At 42.9% G+C, this 16307-nt stretch overlaps 1 protein-coding gene across 1 annotated transcript in view; it reads left to right on the top strand.

The window, feature by feature from the left end:
• The first annotated feature begins 5173 nt into the window (after positions 1-5173).
• The window catches only part of FBXO42 (F-box protein 42), a 93863-nt gene continuing 82729 nt past the window's right edge, over positions 5174-16307 (top strand). The window contains exon 1 of the mRNA XM_042994231.1: positions 5174-5371. The gene's annotated coding sequence lies outside the window, so the exon portion shown is untranslated. The remainder of the gene's footprint in view (positions 5372-16307) is intronic.

The following is a 16307-nucleotide window of genomic DNA, read 5'->3' as shown; positions in this document are numbered from 1 at the left end:
TTTCATCACATATCCTCCCTACCCCCAATTCTCCATGACATAGAAGTTAATATCCAGTTTTCCTGCTGATATTTCAGACCATATATAAACTGGCCTCAATCTTCCGTCCTCCTGTTTGTCAGAAGCAACATTGTATAGGGTTCAATAACCAAGGTTTTGAGGCTCAACACCACTTATCATCAGGGAAATGCAAATCAAAACCACAAAGAGACACCACCTCACATTTGTGAAAATGGCTGTTATGAAAAAGAAAGGAAATACCAAGTATTGGTGAGGAAGTGGAGAAAAAGGGAGCCCTTGTGCACTATGGGAGGGAATGTAAATTGGTGCAGCCACTGTGGAAAACAGCATGGGTGTTTCTCAAAAAATCAAAAATAGAGCTACCATAACAACTAGCAATTCGACTTCTGGGGATCTATCCAAAGAAAACAAAAACATTACTTCAAAAACATACATGCATCCTTATGTTCATTGAAGCATTATTTATAATAGCTAAGTGTCCATTGATAGATGAATGGATAAAGGTGTGATATATTTGTACAATTGGATATTACTCAGCCATAAAAAAAAAAAAAGAATTCAATTTTGCCATCTGTGACAACATGGATGGACCTAGAGGCTATTTTGCTAAGTGAACTAAGTCAGAGAAAGACAAATACTGTGTGATTTCAGTTTTTTATTTTGAGAGGGCGCACACATGCGTGTGCAAGTGGGGGAGGGGAGGAGAGAGAGAGACACACACACAGAGACCGAGAGAGAGAGAGAGAGAGAGAGAGAGAGAGAGAGAGAATACCAAGCAGGATCTGCACTGTCAGCACGGAGCCCGACTTGGGGCTCGATCACAAACTGGGAGATCGTGACCCGAGCCGAAATCAACAGTTGGATGCTTCACCAACTGAGCCAACCAGGCACCCTTGTATGATTTCACTTACGTGTGGGATCTAAAAAACAAAACGGGGACATCTAGCTGGCTCAGTCAGTGGAGCACGGGACACTTGATCTTGGGTTGTGGGTTCAAGCCCACATTAGGTGTAGAGATGACTTAAAAATGATAAAATAAACTTGAAAAAATTAAAAAACAAAACAAATGAACAAACAAAACAGAACAGAAAGAAATTGATAGATACAGAGAAAAATCTGGTGGTTGCCGGAGGGAGGGGTCAGAGAGTGGGCAAAATAGGAGAAGGGGACCACAAGGTATAGACTTCTAGTTATAAAATAAGACACAGGGATACAACGTACAATCGGGAATATAGTTAAAAATATGTAACAACTCTGTGGTAACAGTAACACATGGCAGATATATTGTGGTGATCACTTTGCAATGTATACAAATTTTGAATCATTATATACCTGAAACCAACAAAATGTTGTGTGTCAAACTATGCTTTAGAAAAAAGTTCTGGAGGCACCCCTGTTGGCTCAGTCAGTTGAGCGTCCCACTTCAGCTCAGGTCATGATCTCTCCGTTTGTGGGTTTAAGCCCTGCATCAGGCTCTATACTGACAGCTTAGAGCCTGGAGCTTGTTTCAGATTCTGTGTCTCCCTCTCTCTCTGCCCATCCCCCGCTCATGCTCTGTCTTTCTCAAAAATAAATAAACATTAAATTTTTTAAAAAAAATTAAAAATAGGGGTGCCTGGGTGACTCAGTCGGTTGAGCGTCCAACTTCGGCTCAGGTCATGATCTCGCGGTCTGTGAGTTCAAGCCCTGCATCGGGCTCTGTGCTGACGGCTGGGAGCCTGGAGCCTGCTTCTGATTCTGTGTCTCCCTCTCTCTCTGCCCCTCCCCCACTCATGCTCTGTCTCTCTCTGTCTCAGAAATAAATAAACATTAAAAAAAATTTTTTTAATTAAAAATAAAAAAAAGTTCTGGAGATGGATGGTGGTGATGGTTCCACAATATGAATGTACTTAATACCAACAAATGCTACACTTAAAAAGGATAGGATAGTGAATGTTGTTTACAAAAAAATTGGAAAAAATAATTAACAAAATTAACAACAACAACAACAACAACAAAGGCTTTGACGTAAAACCACCTGGGTTCAGACCTCTGCCTGTGATCATGGGTTGAGCTACTTAATCTCTGTATGCCTCAGCTTTTTTCTTTTCTTTTCTTTTTAAAGATTTTATTTAACAAATGTTTTTTTAACGTTTATTTATTTTTGAGACAGAGAGAGACAGAGCATGAATGGGGGAGGGTCAGAGAGAGGGAGACACAGAATCTGAAACAGGCTCCAGGCTCTGAGCTGTCAGCACAGAGCCGACGCGGGGCTCGAACCCACAGACCGCGAGATCATGACCTGAGCCGAAGTCGGCCGCTTAACCGACTGAGCCACCCAGCGCCCCGAAAGATTTTATTTTTAAGTAATCTCTGCACTCAACGTGGGGCTTGAACTCACAACCCCAAGATCAAGCGTTGCATGCTTCACTGACTGAGCCAGCCAGGCGTCCCTCCTCAGTTTCATCAGCTGCAAAATAAGCACAGAATGGCCCCTATTTAGCAGTTTGACTCATAAGACCAAACAATACACATCAGCTGTGATTATTTTTGACAATTTTGTTTTAATGATAATACTTTCATTCTTATCACAATTTATCCTTTCATTTTGGTTTATTTACTTGTTTATTGTCTGTCTCTCCCAGTAACGTAGGGAACTTCCATGGGTTCCTCCACGAATATATTTAAAAATATATTACCAGGTGCACCTGGATGGCTCAGTCAGTTAAGCGACTGACTCTCAATTTTGGCTCAGGTCACGATCTCACGGTTGTGAGATTGAATCCTGCGTCAGGCTCTGCACTGGCAGCATGGAACCTACTTGGAATTCTCTCTCTCTTCCTCTTCCTCTGCCCTTCCCCACTTGTATGTGCACACGTGCATGCATGCTCTTTCTCGACATAAATAAATCAACATTTAAATAAAATAAATAAAAATATATTACCATACATATTACATGGTTTGGCATATAGTAGGCACTCACTGAATATTTGTTGACTGCATGCTCCCTCAGTTGTCAAATTCCCAGTGTGTTCACTTATCCAACACATATTTAGCAAGTCTCTACTGTATGCCAATCTCTGTACTAGATAATAAAGCTGCGAACAAAACAGAGCAGTATCTGTTGTCTTTGAGCTAGGAGATTCAGGGTGGAGTAGTTCTATGTTTTAACCTGTTCTAACATGATCGAGCAGTTGCAAACCAATCCGGGCATGAGAAGCCCTAGAAAGTTTTAGAAAAAGTTTGAAGTGGGGTCTGAGGCCAGCCCTGGAACCGGCATTTTTAAAAGGAAGCAGTTAGCAGCCAGTTCAGTGTTTCTAACATTGAGCTCTATAGAGTATTTTTTTTTTTAATTTTTTTTTCAACGTTTTTTATTTATTTTTGGGACAGAGAGAGACAGAGCATGAACGGGGGAGGGGCAGAGAGAGAGGGAGACACAGAATTGGAAACAGGCTCCAGGCTCCGAGCCGTCAGCCCAGAGCCTGACGCGGGGCTCGAACTCACGGACCGCGAGATCGTGACCTGGCTGAAGTCGGACGCTTAACCAACTGCGCCACCCAGGCGCCCCTCTATAGAGTATTTTGATGGGTGGTAGGATTAGTCACAAACTCTATGGCAATTTTTATGCTTGGGTTTTTAATGACAAGATCTTATATTATATTATATTATATTATATTATATTATATTATATTATATTATATTAAATGCTTATTTATTTTTGAGGAGCAAGCAGGGGAGGGGCAGAGAGAGAGGGAGAGAGAAAATCCCAAGCAGGTTCAGCACTGTCAGTGCAGAGCACGATGGGGGGCTTGAACTCATAAACCGCGAGATGGTGACCTGAGCCGAAATCAAGAGTCAGATGCTTAACCAAGTAAGCCACCCAGGCGCCCCGGAAAGACTTGAGTTTCTTTTTTTATTTTTTTTATTATTTTTTTTTCTTTTTAACGTTTTATTTATTTTTGAGACAGAGACAGAGCATGAACGGGGGAGGGGCAGAGAGAGAGGGAGACACAGAATCCGAAACAGGCTCCAGGCTCTGAGCCGTCAGCACAGAGCCCGACGTGGGGCTCGAACTCACGGACCGCGAGATCGTGACCTGAGCCGAAGTCAGACGCTTAACCGACTGAGCCACCCAGGCGCCCCAAGACTTGGGTTTCTTAAATCGGTGTTTCTCATACTGGGATTCGGTGAGTGTATCCCCAGGGGTTTCTGCATTATTCAAGTTTGAGGAACACAGATCCAGTGCTTTCTGCGGCTGACCCAAGACTCCTCAGTAGCACCTTGCCCTCCCTACTTGAGAGGGGACCTGGGTTCTGACCCAGACCTACGTCCTAAGAGGTATCCCAGAAGGTCCACTTTATTCCAGAGTGGTGGGCTGGCAGCTTAAGATTCCTCCAGTCTCAGGTACAAGGGGTGTAGACTGAAACCCTTGGGCTCTGTTATCTCTGGCATTTCCTTAGACCACGCATGAGTTCATGAAGATTCTCACCTACACACCAGGTTGCCCCCTTGGAAGGGGTACTTTGCTGGCCCCCGCCGCCTGGTGACAGTGATACCGTAAAGTACCGGAGCTTGTGAATCATATATGCCTAAGTCCCAATTCTGTCTTGCTTCCCCCACCCTCACCCTGCCCCTCAGATGTGTGGCCTTGGGAAAACATACTCATACGACTTTGCACCTCAGTTTTCCTCATCTGATAAATGGAGCTGTACGAACAAGTCACACAGTGGTTGCTTCCGTTAAGGGACACTTCGACTGCCCGATCAAGGCACGTTGTTTCCCTTCTTCAGTTGACATCCAAGAGTACTTCCATTCACCACTGCCCTCCCTTGCTCTCATCAGGCCTCAGGGGGTCCAAATGAGTTAATTCCAGGCCAGGGGTCTATCAGTCCCAGTTGCCCCTAGGCAGTGCCAGAGAGGGTGGGTGCAGCTCTGAGGTCGGTTCCAGGGACCCAAGGAAGGCGGGCGCAGAAGCGCGACCCTTCATTCACTCCCCCTTCACACCCCCAGGCGGCGTTCCAACCTCTGGAGAACCTCTGCCCAGGACCGCAACCCTTCCCAACATGGCCGCACCATTAGGCCGCCTCGCGCGGGGCCGCCGCGCTGACGTCTGTGCGAGCGCATCCTCCGCGCCGGCCCCCAGCGCATGCGCATTCCGCGCTGTCTTCTCCTGGCCAGAGCAGCGGCGGCGGCGGCGTTTGAGTGGAGGAAGATGGCGGCTCCGGGCGGTTCGGGGTCCCGCCAGCTGTGAGGGGCTTGAGTGCGGCAAGCGCGGCCTGAGACGAAGCGCCTCTGCTCTGGCCCTGTGCCCGGCTCCCTCATCGCCGTCGCCAGCGGCGCGAACCCGAGAGCGTGGCGCGGGCTGGGCCAGGTGAGGCCTCTCCCCCTCCTGGGGCCGCGGCGGGGAGCCGGCGCCTTCTGCCCTTTATGCCCCAGGCCCGCAGGGGGCAGGGGGCGTCCCGGGTCCCGCGCTGGACGCGCATCCTGCGCGGGGGTCGGTGCTGGCTGGCCTGGGGGCCTTGCTGTCGTCATCCTCGGCCTCCCTGGGTTGGGCAGGGAGGAGGAGTGCCCCCTTTCCACCCGGCCCCTCTCCTCAAGCAGGGCGGTCCACGTCCCCTCGCCGGGGCCACGAAAGGGGATAAGACCGGAGCAAGGATGGCTGTAAGGGTGTCAGATAATCTTTCGCCCAGCCCCGGAATCCCGTAACGCCTTGCGCTGAGGAGCCGGAGCCCGGTGCCTTCCAAAATTGGGGCTGCGGCGAGGGGGCCAGCGTCTTTGAAGCTGAAGCTGCAAAGGAAAGATTTTGGAACTGGCTTTGAAAAATTAGACGCAAGCAGCCGGTCTCACCGCCTAGCTTTTCGAGGGTTCCTCCGGCGAAGTGGGAACCGCGGGTCTCCTTGATTGAGGCAGCCATCCACGTTGTGACTGTGAGAATTGTGCAAAGGGGACGGTGCAGGGTGGGAACGGATCTGTAAGCGGAGAACAGCCCGGTCTGAGATCTTCGTGGTCTCTGCAGGCTCACTTAGGTGCTAATGAAGCCTTCGTTTGTTTGAAAGCTTTGTATTTTGGGGATTCGGCGTAGCCGGTTGCTTTTTGTCTGTTAAATCTCCCCGGATTTTATTAGGAAAATAAAAGCTGCTTTTCTTAATTGCCGAAGTCTTCGGAGTTTCGATGGTGGGATTCTGATTGCTCGGGGTGAAGATTCAGACAACCTTACCAGTTCTCACTTGCTGGCAGGGGCCTTGTGCTATGCCTGTTATTCCTTTCTGAGAGTAAGTTTTTGTTGTTGTGCAATTGCTAATTTGGAGATTTTGATTTCGTTTATCTCACGCTGGGAAGCCGGTTTGAAGCCTTGTGGTCTCTTGAAGGATGATGGAATCAGTTGGAATTGTGCTATATGGGCGTTTGTTGAGGCGATGGCTTTGGGCTTGGACACACCGACTACCTTTGTAACTTAAATTTGCTTTGCTTATGTTTAAAATGATGACATCATAGGTAAAGGGAGAAGGAAATTAGAGGGGGAAATGCCCCATTTAGAACTGAACATTTACAATGCATCCTGAAAAAAAAGAAATAAAATGCATCCTGTAGCTTTTACAGCGAGTAGTGACTCTCTGTGTCAAATTCCTAACTTTGTGCATATTCATGTGTCTAATCTGATTGGGTGTCCTTTGTATTGTGTGTTGTCATTTTATACCCTGTAAACTGTTTGCTTTTGACAAACCCAGTATGAATCTTAATCTGTGTCGACCACGGATGTTTCCTTTACTTCAAAAAGCTTTTAATTGTTAAAATGACAACTGTTCGGTTTAATATTAGCTAATTCTTTGTTTTTTTTCCTTAAAGCCTTTCCCATAGAAATTTGTAGATTTTCTTAGTGCCTTCCATAAGGACATAAACGTGAGCAGATAATGTCTTCATCATAGAAAATTTGAGAGCCACTTTACATTTCAATTTGCTAATGAAGAGTCATGAAATTCATGCAGTAAAAGATCCCGATCGTTTGACATTATGCATCTTGGCATAATGAGTTGCATTGTTGTGCTAAATCATCACCAGGTATTGATGCAACTTCATGACATCCATGACATCATTCATTCTCCAGCGTTTTGCCTTTTGCAATTCTTTACCCTTCCAGAGTCACGAAAAGAATAGGATCAGGGGGAAAAAAAATAGCTTAGGATGCTCTTTACTGTCTGATTTCTAAGAGCCTTTGTGTAACACTGCTTTATGTAGTTAAAACTCTCCTGGAAGATTCAGGGCGGTGTGTGATTCCTACCTATTATGAAGAGCAGACACGGAAAATGCTAGTAAAACCTCTGGGTTTTACAAGAATATTGAGGTCCCAAGGAGAAGGTATTTCAAAGATGAACACATACGTGATTATCTTTTGTGATTTCAGGGTTGTTTTAGTCTGCGCATTAACAATTCTTTATAAAACCAGAAGCTGTCTGGTTAACTAATGCCTTTTCCACTCCCAAGATTGTTACGTGAGTCAAAAGAGGTGATGTTTTGTGAAAGTTCTTTGTAAAATAAAAGGTAAACGTAAGATTGATTATTCGATGATCGGTTTCATGAAAATCCCTACCGAGGGCCCTCTAAATATGCTGGGCATTTTGGGAAGTAGGCACTAATGATTCTAAGATAAGACACCTTCTGATCTCAAGTTGCCTATAGTCTGGTTGGGGAGCCAGACAAGGAAACTGGTTAAGTATATTGTAGTGTAAGAAGTGAGAAGTGCACAAAATCCAACCAAGGGAGTCAAGGAAGGCTTCTCAGAGCCAGGATTACTCCCCATTCTTTCCTGTTGCTGCAGAAAAATCTGCCTTTTGTGAGTGACTTGCTTTTTATAAGACCTTAACAATTTTTTTATCATGAGTTCTTTCCCCCTTATATTCATTCAGTGTCATGACACCTCCCACACAGTATGCCCCAGGTATGATTTCTGCATTCTCAAAAATCCAACAGAGTCTTGGGAGAACCTGAGAGTGAGTCATACGCCAGGCAGCAAACACAAACATTGCAGCTGCAGTTAAAAGATCTCAGATTACTGAATGGTGACAACGTTAGAGTGGTGCTGTTTTTGTTTTTGTTTTTGTTTTCTAAACTGGCACAAGAAGTACTGTTTGATTTTCGTTTGATCATGTTTGGTTAATGTTTAGTTGTGAGTCCCTTGGAATATTGATTATAAGTGGTTATTGGTACTGTCTCCCTTCTCCCAGTAATAAATTAAGGGAGAAAGTCCTTTGCCTTTTCGGGTGAAGTTGATAATTTAAACCAGAACTATACTAAGCTATTTTATAGAATTTACTCATGTAGATTGAGATTGCTTAGAATCTGTGATACTGAGTTGCTGCAACCCAATACAGTTCCTCATCTTAGTACTGTGGTCGTTTTATAATTAATTAAGCGTGTTGTCCCATATATTGCGAAAATTTTGAGTTTTTGGATGTGTAGAATCTTTGGTGCAATATTAATTGAATATTTACAATTTGGTAACACTCATGTTTACATGTTACCATGTAAACACTCAACACTAAAAATGAGGGCTTTAATGCTGTGGTTGACAGAAAAATGAAGGTGATGTGTTCACTTATTTTTTTGTAATTGTGAGTTTGTTACATGTACAAGGACAATGGACAAGTCATTTAAAAGTTGCCCAGGGGTGCCTAGCTGGCTCAGTTGGTAGAGCATGGGATTCTTGATCTTGGGATTGTGAGTTCCAGCCCCATGTTGGGTGTAGAGATTGCTTTACAAAAATAAAGTATTTTTAAAAAATTGCCCAGTATTGGGGCACCTGGCTGGATCATTTGGAAGAGCATGCAACTCTTGACTTTGGGGTTGTGAGTTCAAGCCCCACATTGGGCATATAGCTTACTGTAAGCCAAAAAAAAAAAAAAAATGTTGAATAAAAAACTAAATTGTTTTTAGTGACCTTCTAAATGTCTTATAAAATTATGACTTATGGTATTCCTGTCGTTTAATTTTACACTTCCTTACTCATGCATGTGTTAGAAGGCAAATTTGCGGGGCGCCTGGGTGGCTCAGTCGGTTGAGCGGCTGACTTCGGCTCAGGTCATGATCTCACGGTCCGTGGGTTCGAGCCTCGCGTCGGGCTCTGTGCCGACAGCTCAGAGCCTGGAGCCTGTTTCAGATTCTGTGTCTCCCTCTCTCTGACCCTCCCCCGTTCATGCTCTGTCTCTCTCTGTCTCAAAAAAAAATAAACGTTAAAAAAATTAAAAAAAAAAAGAAGGCAAATTTGCTTTGAATTTTGATTTGTTCTGTATGGAATTTCTATTTAAAAAAAAATTTTTTTTTTACATTTATTTATTTTTTTGAGAGACAGAGAGAGACAGCATGAGCAGGGGAGGGGCAGAGAGAGAGGGAGACACAGAATCCGAAGCAGGCTCCTGGCTCTGCACTGTCTGCACAGAGCCCTATGCGGGGCTCAAACCCATGACCTGTGAGATCATGAGCTGAGCCAAAGTCAGACGCTCAACCGACTGAGCCACCCAGGCGCCCCTGGAATTTCTATTTTTTAATTTGTAAAGTTTTCTCCCAAGTTTTTATTTACTTATTTATTTAATTAAAATTTTTAAAAAAATTATTTAGAGAGAGACAGAGACAGCACAAATTGAGGAGGGGTGGAGAGAGAGGGAGAAAAGAGAGAATCCCACGCAGGCTCTACACGGTCAGCACAGAGCCCACGAAACCGTGAGATCATGACCTGAGCTGAAACCAAGAGTTGGATGCTTAACCAACTGAGCCACCCAAGTGCCCCTTCTTCCAAGTTTTTAATTTAATTTTTTCCAGTGTCACTATGTTTTGCTTCCAAAGTGGAAGTAATCTTGTGGTGCTTTGATGCTTGTTTACTTATGATAAATATACAGATATTATATAAAATATTGGTTGCTCATAAATTTTTACATAAAATTTTACTTTTCTGGACAGTAACTTATTTTATCTTCCAGTAATAAATAAATTTGAGGTAGTTCAGTTAATTTCAATAAAGGCAAACAAGATTTACATTTCAGCTATTAATATTCCTCTAGAATATTCAATATTTTGGATACCTTTTTTAAAAGTTTATTTATTTTTATAGTTTATTTATTTTGAGAGAGAGCGAGAGCGAGAGCACTGAAGGGGTAGAGAGAGGGAGAGAAAGAACCATAAGCAGGCTCCACACCATCAATGTGAAGCCTGATGCGGGGCTCAAAGCCACGAACCATGAGATCATGACCCAGGCTGAAATCGAGAGTTGGACACTCGATTAGAGTTGGTTGGATTAGCCAACCAGGTGCTCTATTTATTTATTTTTGAGAGAAAGAGAATGCAGGAGAGGGGCAGAGAGGGAGAGAGAGAGAATCTGAAGCAGGCTCCACACCATCAGCCCAGAACCTGATTTGGGGCTCAATTCCACAAACTGTGGTCTGATCACCTGAGCCGAGATCAAGAGTTGGACACATAACTGACTAAGTCACTCAGGCGCCCAAAGGATACTTAAAAATTTTTTTTTTATTTTTACATAAGCTCTATGCCCAATGTGGGGCTTGAACTCATGACCCTGAGATCAAGTGTCACATGCTTTACCAACTGAGCCAGCCAGGTGCCCCTATTTAGGATATTTTTATTTCAACTATTTTAAGGAATTCATTGGTATGACATTATTTCCAAATTTGTGTTTCCCATGTTATTCTCATTTTATTTAAATTTTTTTTTAATGTTTGTTTATTTTTGAGAGAGAGAGAGAGAAACAGAGCGTGAGTCAGGGAGGGGCAGAGAGAGAGAGGGAGACACTGAATCTGAAGCAGACTCCAGGCTCTGAGCTGTCAGCGCAGAGCCAAACAAGGGGCTCAAACTCATAAACCACGAGATCATGACCTGAGCCAAAGTCAGACACTTAACCGACTGAGCCATCCAGGCATCCCTTGTTATTCTCATTTTAAATGCTTGGTTCATGTAGGGTGCCTGGTTCCTGGGTGGCTCAGTTGGTTAAGCGTCCAACTTCAGCTCAGATCATGATCTCACAGCTCATGACTTTGAATCCCGTGTTGGGCTTTGTGCTGACAGTGCAGAGCCTGCTTGGGATTCTCACTCTCTCCCTCTCTCTCTCTCTGCTGCTCCTGTCCGTGTACTCTTTCTCTCTAAGTAAATAAATAAGTTAAAAAAAAATAAATAAAGCCTTGATTCATGTTGCTGATTGGGAACAGGAATTTTTTTCCAGAATGAAGCTCTTGGTGCATTGTTTGGAGAAAGATTGATTTTTTTTAAAGTTTATTTATTTTGAGAGAGAGCGAGAGAGCATACACACTCATTGGAGAGGGGCAGAGAGAGGGAGAGAGAAAATCCCAAGCAGGCTCTGCACAGTCAGCACATAGTCCGAGGCGGGGCTTGAACCCATGAACTGTGAGACCATAACCTAAGTCGAAGTCGGACACTTAACCGACGGAGCCACCCAGGTGTCCTAAAAGCAGTTAAGATGGCGTGTATGTATGTTATGTATGTATTATCACAATAACAATTTTAAAAAAGGTAATTTAATAGTTTATATATGCTCTGTAGGATGGCCTGATAACCATTTATTTTAACATAGTAATTAAGATCCTAGGCTTTGGTCCTAGGTTGACTCAGGCTCATAGTTCTTCTTTCCTTAGATATGGACCTTAGCTTCTCTGTTTTTCATCTATAAAATGAGGATACTGATACCTATGTTGTGGGACAATTAAACGTGGGAATGTATGTGATCATCTTAGCACATTGCTTAGCAAAGAGTAAACATCCAAATCTTAGACGTTATTATATTGCTTTTTTTAATGTTTATTTTGAGACACACACACACGGTGTGCATGCGCACATGTCTGGGAGGCTGGATCCCACAACCACAAGATCATGACCCAAGCCGAAATCAAGAGTCGGATGCTCAACCAACTGAACCACCCAGGCACCCCTATTATGCTGTTTTTATGGAACATCGAAACTGGGACAGGGAGGGGTGCCTGGCTGACCCAGTTGGTAGAGCATGCGGCTCTTGATCTTGGGATTGTGAGTTCGAGCCCCAGGTTGGTTGTAGAAGTTAAAAAAATAAATAGCTAGGGCTCCTGGGTGGCTCAATTGATTAAGCATCCAACTTTGGCTTAGGTTATGATCTTGTGGTTCACAAGTTCAAGCCCTGTGTAGGGCTCTGTGCTGACAGCTCAGAGCCTGGAGCCTGCTTTGGATTCTGTGTGTGTGTGTGTGTGTGTGTGTGTGTGTGTGTGTGTGTGTGTCTTTCTCTGTCCCTTTCCCACTTGCACTATCTCTCAAAAATAAATAAATAAACATTAAAAAAAAATCTTAAAAAAAAAAAAACACGGTAACTCATTGTCTCTTTCCTCTACTTATCTTTTGAACTCTCTGACCTTCATTGTACCTTGCCTTGCCTCTTGTGTATATTATGCTCATTTGTACAAGAACATTCATCTTCCCAGGTAGGGAGCCTTCTTTTTTCCCTTTTTCATTAACTACTGTCTGCAGCTCTGTATAGTGTCTCCTGTATGCTATACCACTGAACCACTTGTCCTTGCACAATTAGGTTAAAGTTAATATCCAAAATGAAAATTATTGTGCTAATTAATTTCTGCCAAATAGCTTAAAAGGGATATATCATACAGTGTAATTCATATGTAATATTTTTAGTGCCCTGTTGGCACATTTAGTGCTTATGTATTAGGCACTCAGATATTCATTTAGAATATACTTTTGATTCTTACAGATTTATGTTCCTCATGAGTTTTCTGAGATATTGTGTGATCCCAAGTATCTGTTGAATCTTTCTTGCCTTTTTGCCATTGAATGCTATAATGGGATAGGCATGGTTCAAGGTAGCAGGGATACGATATACAAAACAGGCAAGGTCTCTAATTTCCTGGATCTTACTTTTGAGATTGGAGAAACCAATTAATGAGTGAACAAAATTTCTGATAGTAATTACAACACAGAAAATAAAACAGGGGGATGTGGGTAATGACATGGAGTAGAAGGGGAAGACTGAGATTGGGTGGTTTACCGTTCTGGACAACAGTGTGGAGGTTCCTCAAAAAATTAAAAATAGAACTACCCTGGGGCGCCTGGGTGGCTCAGTTGGTTAAGCATCCCACTTTGACTCAGGTCATGATCTTGTGGTTTGTGGGTTTGAGCCCTGTGTCGGGCTCTGTGCTGACAGCTCAGAGCCTGGAGCCTGCTTTGGATTCTGTGTCTCCCCATCTCTCAGCCCCTCCCATGCTCATGCTCTGTCTCCCTCTGTTGCTCAATAATAAATAAATGTTAAAACAAAAACAAAAACAAACAAAAAAAAGTACCCTATGACCCAGCAATAGCACTGCTAGGAATTTACCCAAGGGATACAGGAGTGCTGATGCATAGGGGCACATGTACCCCAATGTTTATAGTAGCACTTGCAACAATAGCCAAATTATGGAAAGAGCCTAAATATCCATCAACTGATGAATGGATAAAGAAGATGTGGTTTATATACACAATGGAATACTACTTGGCAGTGAGAAAGAATGAAATCTGGCCACTTGTAGCAATGTGGATGGGATTGGAGGGTATTATGCTAAGTGAGATGAGTCAGAGAAAGACAGACACCATATGTTTTCACTCATATGTGGATCTTGAGAAACTTAACAGAAGACCATGGGGGAGGTGAAGGGGGGGAAAAAGTTACAGAGAGGGAGGGAGGCAAACCATAAGAGACTGTTAAATACAGAGAACTGAGGGTGGATGGGGGTTGGGGGAGAGGGGAAAGTGGGTGATGGGCATTGAGGAGGGCACTTGTTGGGATGAGCTCTTGATTTTGTGTGTAAGTCAATTTGACAATATATTTTTAAAAAGATTAGGTGGTTTAGAGAAGGCCTCCGTAAAAGGGTAATATTCGGGCTGGAAGACACAAGGCTGAATGTTTAGTGTTCAGTTTTGGGGACAGAGAGAACACAACCGCAGAGGACTAAAGTAGGAACCAGGAACCGATGAGGATTCCTAAATTGCATTTGGCTGTTATTGAGTTTTTGCTTCTTAATCTAAAACAGCCCACCCCCCCCCCCCCATTGACACCCCTCTCCCCTTTTCTTTCCCTAAATGACATTGGGTTTTTGAAGATACCAGTCTGGTTCTCTGATAGACGTTTCCACATTTGTGATTTGTCTTAGTGTTTCCTTGTGTCTTTTAACTACTTTATCCCCTTTTAAGACGACTCTAAAGGCTTGATTATATTTATATCTGCAATCCTTTGTCATACCCTATACTCACATCAAACTAGATGTCATGTTTTTCCATGATAATGATGAAAAATTTGGTCACTCGGTTAATGTGAAAATCTTGATCTTTGTATTGTAAAGCTTTCCCTTTACAGTGATCAGGTAATCTATGGGGTGGCAATTTAACATAATGTAAGTAAACTGTTTCTCAACTGTCTTTCACTTGTTGGTTTTAGCATCCATTAATGATCCTTGTTTTGAATCAGTTGTTTCATTGGAGGTTGGAGAAGGATGATATTATTACTCTTCCTTCCACACTTATTAGCTGACAAGGAACCACCAAATGAGAATGAGCTACTAAAAATCTCTCCTAATCAGGCAGAGTGTTTAATTCTTTGCTTTTCACTGTAGATTTTCCTAGTAAACAGTTGGTCATCCCAGTGGTGGCAAGTAAGTTTCTCTGCTTTTTTCTGCATCACTGTAGGTACATGGATTTTTATTTATTCGTTATTTCACGCTTAGTTGCGGCCATTATTAGTTTTTTTGATGCTAATGCTCTCCCTGGTCTTCGGATTGTTTTCAGTCACAGCAAGATATCCCAGATTCACCTTGTACTTTTCCTGTCCTTGACCTAAAATCAGTCATTTTTCTAGGAAGGCCTAGTTTCGTTTATAGGCAATGCCGCTAGAAACCCAAGATCTGAGTGCTAGGGATGCTCATCGAGACTGGGTCTTCATTATTTCTGGGTCCTTTAGATGGGCCGACTTGGAAAATGTGTTTTGTTTTGTCTTTTTAGAAATGAGAACTTCATATTGATATTTCCAGTTTAATTTGAACGTATTGCAGGGTTTTTTTCTTTAGATTTTATATTTGTCTCTCTTTAACTGGAAATCTTGGTTTGTAAGTACTGTTCACATTTATTATTTGCTTTCTCTTCCAATAGACATAAGAAATTAAAAAATAGATAGTGTCTATATTCTAACGAAATTACTGAGGCAAATTTAAGATTCCTTTGTGATTCTTTTTGCCCTTAACATTCTGTCAAGATCCAGTCAAGAGAATGGAAAACGTACTGGGTATTCAAATAGAGGAGATTTAATGTGGAGAATTTGTGATGCAAGACAGTAAAAAAAGAGTTGGGTGTAGCTTAGAGATTCATAACTGTAGGATGAAAGTATTATCTCAAGAGTCAGGGGAACTTCAGGGGTACGTGGTGTTACCAGAACTTTTGAAGAATATGGAGGAGGGGTCACCACGTCAAACATGCTGCCACTTGCAGAGCCGGGACCATGAGGAGGACTTGCCAAGATGTGCCACATGGTTGGGGCCCGGACTGTCCTCTTACCCCTAAGTTTTGTTAGTTCTTAGTTTAGCCTTTTCAGGTTTTTCTTTGGGGGGGGGGCAAGAATCAGCAAATATCTGCATATATTCTTTTTACTCCTTTCTTACACAAAAGGTTGCCGTATTATGTACACTATTCAGCACCTTTCTTGCTGTGTCTTAGTGATCTTGTCATAACGGAGCAGGTAATCCTGAATCATTTTCACAGCATTTTTGTTATGTGGATGTGCTGGATTTGTTCTAGTCAGTCTTTGATAAACATCAGTAAGGAATGCTTTACTGCTGCTCTTTTGAAAATAGATCTTGGTACGGTGTGTTAGAAGGAGCACTGAGACACAGGTTCTGTTTTGTCCCCTTAGGAAGTTGCATGTTTTCTGACCTCAGTTTCTCCTCACTGGTAAAATAAGGGTTCAGTTGCTCTATGATCTCTAGGATCTCCTGCTATATTTTATATTTTTTCTGGAAATTTTATTAGCCATTTTTTAATTTTTAAAAATATTTTTAAATGTCTATTTTTGAGAGGGGGCGAGTGGGGCAGAGAGAGAGAAGGAGAGAGAGGATCCAAAGCAGGCTTTGCGCTGACAGTAGAGAGCCTCGTAGGGGCTCGAACCCATGAACCATGAAATCATGACCTGAGCTGAAGTTGGACGCTTAACCAACTGAGCCACCCAGGCACCCCTATTAGCCATATTTTAAACCTATTGCTTACCAAAGTATGCAAGGCACAGGAAA

The sequence above is a fragment of the Panthera tigris genome, chromosome C1 (assembly GCF_018350195.1).
Source record: "Panthera tigris isolate Pti1 chromosome C1, P.tigris_Pti1_mat1.1, whole genome shotgun sequence".
Classification (NCBI taxonomy): domain Eukaryota; kingdom Metazoa; phylum Chordata; class Mammalia; order Carnivora; family Felidae; genus Panthera; species Panthera tigris.
This window is presented reverse-complemented; position numbering and strand designations above follow the sequence as displayed.